Genomic DNA, 6,000 nt, shown 5'->3' with positions numbered 1-6,000 from the left:
TAAAGGGGGCCCCTGGACCTGGCGCGCCACTGTCGACGAAATATGGAGTATGCCCAAGGTAGTAGATTATCGGCAGACAGATGCGCAAGTCCCAAACAAGACGGTGACGCAAGACAGACACGAGGTTTTATCCAGGTTCGGCCGCCAAGAAGGCGTAATACCTACGTCCTGCGTCTGATTTGTATTGCTGTATGTCAATGAGAGATATTTTTTAGAGGGGTCCCCTGCCCGCCTTATATAGTCCGGGGGGCAGGGTTACAGATCTGGAAACTAATCCTAGTCGGTTACAATTGCCATATCTGGCCGGATAAGGATTCCTATTCTAACCGACCAGGATCCTGCTTGGTCGCCAAATCCGTCTTGATTCCTTGTGCGGGGCTCCGATCAGGTTAACTGGGCCGCACGTCATCTTTCGGGTGGACTGAACCCATCGATCCGGGCCAGCCCAAGCTTAGCCGTAAGGGTATAGGGGTTAATACCCCCACAGAGACCAATCGAGGTACCAGGGGGTGGCCACCTTGACCGAGAAGACCTCCCGGCGTTCCCTCTTTTGTTGGCGCGCCGTGAGGCATGCCGAGGGTCCGCCAAAGATCATGAAGGCATTGCGTACCTCGGGAAACCCATCATCTTTATCGCCGTCCCTTTCGCCGATGCCCCTTTTCCTGGCCTCATCGTCGTCGGGGAGCCCAAGCCTGGCGTAGTAACGCCGGAGCATGGTGCACTCCTCGAGGGCATGCTTCACCGGACCTTGATGGTAAGGGCAGGGCTTCTTCAGCATGTCGTCAAATAGCCCGGGGCCGCGGGGGCCTCGGGGATTCCTGCGATCTGTTGTGGCGACATGGACGGCCTCGAGGACCTCTTGCTTCCCTAGGCGACCCTTCTTCTTTCTCTTGGGGATGCGGGTGGGCGAGGCCTCGGGGGCCTCGTCCTTCTGCTTCCCCTTGGTGTCATTGTTGGGGAAGATGGCCCCAACCGCCTCTTCGCCCGAGGCGAAGTTGGTGGCGATGTCGAGGAGTGCGGCCGCTGTGGTTGGTACGTTCTGGCCCAATTCTCGGACCAGGTCTCGGCAGGAGGTGCCAGAGAGGAATGCTTGGACGATTTCCGAGTCACCGACGCGGGGCAACTCGGTGCATTTCTTGGAGAAGCGCCGGATGAAATCTTGAAGAGATTCGTCTGGCTTCTGGCGGCAACCTTTGAGGTCCCAGGAGTTCCCGGGGCGCACATAGGTGCCCTGGAAATTCCCGACGAAGACTCTCACCAAGTCGCGCCAGTCGTGGATCTGTGCGGGAGAAAGGTGTTCGAGCCAGGCTCGTGCTGAGTCTGACAAGAACAAAGGGAGGTTGCGGATGATGAGCAGGTCATCTTCCGCACCGCCTAGCTGACAAGCCAGGCGATAATCGGCTAGCCATAGCTCGGGGTTCGTCTCGCCGCTATACTTTGTGAGGTTGGCAGGTTGCCGGAACCGGGCTGGGAAGTGAGCGTTGCGAATGCCCTTGCTGCTCCTGCTCGAGAGTGTCCCGAAGCTGTTGCAGATGGAGTCGGTCTTGTTCGACCTTGGCTTGAAGCTCGCGGAGCTGCTCCAGGTCTGGGCGTCGATGCTCCCCGTGAACGAGATTCTCGTTCCGTGCTGCCGGGGCTTCGAGTCGTGGAGGTGTGGCGTCGCTCGCCCCTGCCCGGGGCGGGGAATGGTTGCCTGTCCTCTCGTCCTCTTCGCCCGCCCTTGGCATCCCGAGCCCGACGTGGAAGCACTCACGAGATGGATCGTAAGTCCCTTCGTCGTCGGAGTCGGAATAGCCGAGGCAGTAGTCGCTTGCGGCCAAGAATTGGCGCAAAGCCCCAGGGTTGTGGAGTTCGGAGAAATCCACCCTGGGCCATGCCTCGTCCTCGTCCGAGGAGTCGGAGTGGGTGCTCAGGTCGAGAGCGAAGCGCTGGCGGCGTTCCGAGGGGTGCTCATGAGCGGCAGTGTAGGCGTAGGCATAAGAGGCGGCGGCATTCCTCAACCCAAAGGGGTATGGGGACGGTGCCGTCTCCATATTCTGCCCCACCGGGGTCGACTCTTCAGGGAGTGGTGGAGCGGAGCTAGACGACTGGGCATCGCCATGAGCCACCGGCGATTTTCCTTCGTCCATGCTCAGGCCAGACAGGTCCCTAGCCAGGGACCCCATACCAACAGCTGGTCGTAGGATATCGGCGGGGAGTGGTGTGCCGCCCCGGGCTCGCGTAGCGTCGGGGTGGCCTTGCTCGCGTCGTGCCTGGCGAGCGTGGCGAGAGCGGCCGCCCGGGCGCCGCCTACGCCTGGGCTGCCGGGGCGCGACTTCATTGTCGGACGGTGGGGCTCAAGGAGTGAGGAGCACCATGTCGTACTCATGCCCTAGAGACATAAACTCTAGGCTCCCGAACCAAACTACGGTGCCGAGACGCAATGGTCGTATGGGGTCTGCCATCCGGGTCCTGCTAGGATGACGAAGCTGACACGCAGAGGCCCCTACCTGGCGCGCCAACTGTCGGTGTTTTGGAACCGGGGGTCCCTCAACCAACGAGTGAATTTGTGCTGCGTGCCCCTAATCCCGGATGGTGATGCAAAGAGACACAAGGTTTATACTGGTTCAGGCAATCGAGGCCCTACGTCCAGTCTGAGAGATCGATCTTGTATTTCCTTGCACCAGAGTGCTCGTAGTAGGGGGTTACAAGCTAGGTGAGAGAGGGAGCTAGCCCCAGGTCTCGGTGAGGGTGGCGCGGGCTACTTGAGGCGTTGTTCCCAAGCAGTGTAGGAGTGTGTAGTTCTATCTGTGTGTTCGTCTTTCTGCCTGTTGCCCTCCTCTAGAAATGGCCCCGGTCCTTCCCTTTTATACTCTAAGGGAGAACCCGGGACGTCCCTACATAGCGCTCTATAAATGGGGGTGGCGTGTCCGAACCCTGTAGCCGGCCACTGTTGTGGTATGGTCGATGGAGTGGCCCCGTCCTTGTTGTGCAGAAGTGACGCACCGGTCATACTTGATCTTGTGCGTCGTGGGGCTCCAGTACTGCTTGATGCAGGACATGGCGGGCGACGTGCTGGTCATCGTGCGATGACGTCGTAGGGAGCAGTGGCTCTGCAGATGCCGAGGCCGAGCCATCGTGGGGGGCTTGGCGGACATGGATCCCTAGGCTGCCGAGCCCCTGAAGCAAACTGCCGAGGCCTTGGAGGGAATTATCGGTCCTGGGTACTGATTCCGAGGCCACAGTATCCCAGACGTGGCTCCCCACGCTGCGTTGTTCTCGGAGCAGGAGTTGGCAGCACAGTGAGGCATGGGCGTCAACCATGTGCATGGTGGTTAGTACAGTGGCGGGTAACCCCTGCCCAGTCCGGGCGACGTGCTGGTCATCGTGTGATGACGTCGTAGGGAGCTGTGGCTCTGCAGATGCCGAGGCCGAGCCATCGCGGGGGGCTCGGCGGACATGGATCCTCAGGCTGCCGAGCCCCTGAAGCCAACTGCCGAGGCCTTGGAGGGAATTATTGGTCCTGGGTACTGATTCCGAGGCCACAGTAGCCCCGACGTGGCTCCCCACGCTGCGTTGTCCTCGGAGCAGGGGTTGGCAGCACAGTGAGGTATGGGCATCAACTATGTGCATAGTGGTTAGCACAGTGGCGGGTAACCCCTGCCCAGTCCTGCCTCCTGTCCCGTCGGCCATTCCGCCGTACTGTGCCGAGCATGCGGCCGATGTTAGGGGCAGCAGTTGGCTGAGTTAATGCGACACGACGTTTTGTCAGAGGGACGGGTGAAGGAAGAGGCAGCGGAGTGCTGCCGAGCCCGCCTCGCGCGAGACGGAGGGTCGGTGGCCCGGCCGAGGCCTTTGGTGGGGGATCGCTCGAGGTCAGTGGTGAGGGGGCCTCGGGCGAGTCGGAGAATCGGCCGAGGCCAGCGGTGTTTAGCTGGTTTCGACTTTTACGAAGTCTAAGCAGTCGTTTTTTTGTTCTTGCTTAGGGTACCCCTTCTCACTGTATCCGACACAAGTGTTAGTTGCTTTATTCAAATTTGTGAATTCTGGAGTGAATGCTAATTATTACTGTTTATGTGGCAAATGTTTATAGATTTGAAGGGGTTGCCACTTATTCACAGCTATGACAGCATCCAAGAGTTGAACCGCAAAATAGAAAAACATGAGCGAGGCCACGATCTTGTAGTGTCAGTAAGCTATATTTATTGCTTTGTGGAACTACTTCAGATCAACAAGTCATTTTTATTCAGTTTGTTTTTGGTTGGAGATCTTAATGTTTCAACCTTTATTGAGTATACTGTCTTCCTTCAACCTACAGTCCTATGCACTTGGCGAGATTCCTTCTTTTGAGTGACCAAATCACAATAGTGCGCCAGCTTTGGGACCTGACAAGCGATGTTTTGGTAATAATCAAACCTCCACCTCTTTCTATATAGTTGCCCAATCTCATGCTTCACCTCAACATGACTACGTACAACGGAAGATAGACAGGTCCTTTCATTAGTATTGCTACCTCTTTGACACCAAATAAATTTATGTTATTTGCCCCATCCACAGTGTACAACACTATGGCCATCCAGCCCACCTTGGATTTTGTTTGGCATGAGGTCTTGCATGACTACGTTTTTAGAAAGTTTACTATGTGTAAATTAGTGGATGATACCTTGTGCCGTGCAGGTATGTTTTTAATACCGGAACCTAACGCATTACCGGGGGCTAAAAGCAAAGCAGGGCAGAGGCACTATCACCAAGTGCTCTAAACCGGCCAGGATTCTCATTCACCATCACCAAGTGTGAGCAGAATGCAAAGTGCGTATGACTCCAGCTGTTTACTTTTGACATGGCCACTATCGGCACTTCTTGTGTACTACCAGCATAGCATGTAGTACGTGGAAACTCTAAGAAATGCCTAGGATCATGAATGAAGCAAAAAAAAGATGCAGCATGCATGGACATGCACCGAGAGTTGGAGCCAGAGGCGGGACAGCGGCCTAACATCTATCGCAACACAAAGGACTGCCACTGAATTCGTGTCTCCGGCGGCGGAGCGATGTGCTGGGCCAGCCGCCCAGCGTCAGGAGCACCAGGACGAGTGGACGACGGCTGGGTGGGGCTAATGCAGGTGCAGCAGGCACGGGGCACATACAACAGCAGCTCGTGTTGCTCGTCCCTGCTGGTTGCTTGTCAGCCTGTGACGCGAGTGTCCTTGTTCAACATTTTCTTCTTCTTCTTCTTTTTTTTTTTTTGACAAAGGAACAGAATCCGGCTTTATACCCTTAAATCTAAAGAAATCAGACAACTTGTTACAGATGTTTAACATAAGACAACACATGTCCAACTTAAAACTCGATTCTAACGTTATTTGGCTCTCCAAATGAACCAAAGGAATTCACAGGCCCAAGACACTCTGCGAGTAGGCCTTAATTTGGTGAGACTTGCTAGCGCCCGGACATCCGATTCAGAGAGCTAGTGTCGGAGAGTGCTCTTGTGCTCGCGCCTGACGCACCCAGCTCTCTTGCCCCGCACCCATCCCGCTCCAAAGGCCGCGCGGGGCCACACATGCACAGGACCACCCCAAGACTGCTCCGTTTCACGCACACGAATGCACACAACAGGTGCGCGGTGACCCAAGGCGGCGTAGTAGCAGTAGCAACACGTGCTTCCTCGAGATCTACTTTTGAAACATCTAAATTAAACACTTGCAACATACGTCTGAAAACAGATAAAACACTTGAAACATGCGTGTATAGCCATAGTAACATGTACAACACCAGATCTACTTTTAAAAACAACCGAATGCAACACTTGCAATATACAAAAAGAAAGATAGATGAAACACTTGAAACATGCGTCTGCAACACTTGCAAAAACACACCTGGAAACACTTGAAAAAGCAAACATACGCAACATCCAGATAAAACACTTGCAACATATGTGTGAAACATATGCAACATCTAGATAAACCCACTTTCAACATACGTCTGAAAAGCGGATAAAACATTGGGAACAGATACTTGCAAC

Source organism: Miscanthus floridulus, chromosome 17, assembly GCF_019320115.1.
Source record: "Miscanthus floridulus cultivar M001 chromosome 17, ASM1932011v1, whole genome shotgun sequence".
Lineage (NCBI taxonomy): Eukaryota > Viridiplantae > Streptophyta > Magnoliopsida > Poales > Poaceae > Miscanthus > Miscanthus floridulus.
This window is presented reverse-complemented; position numbering follows the sequence as displayed.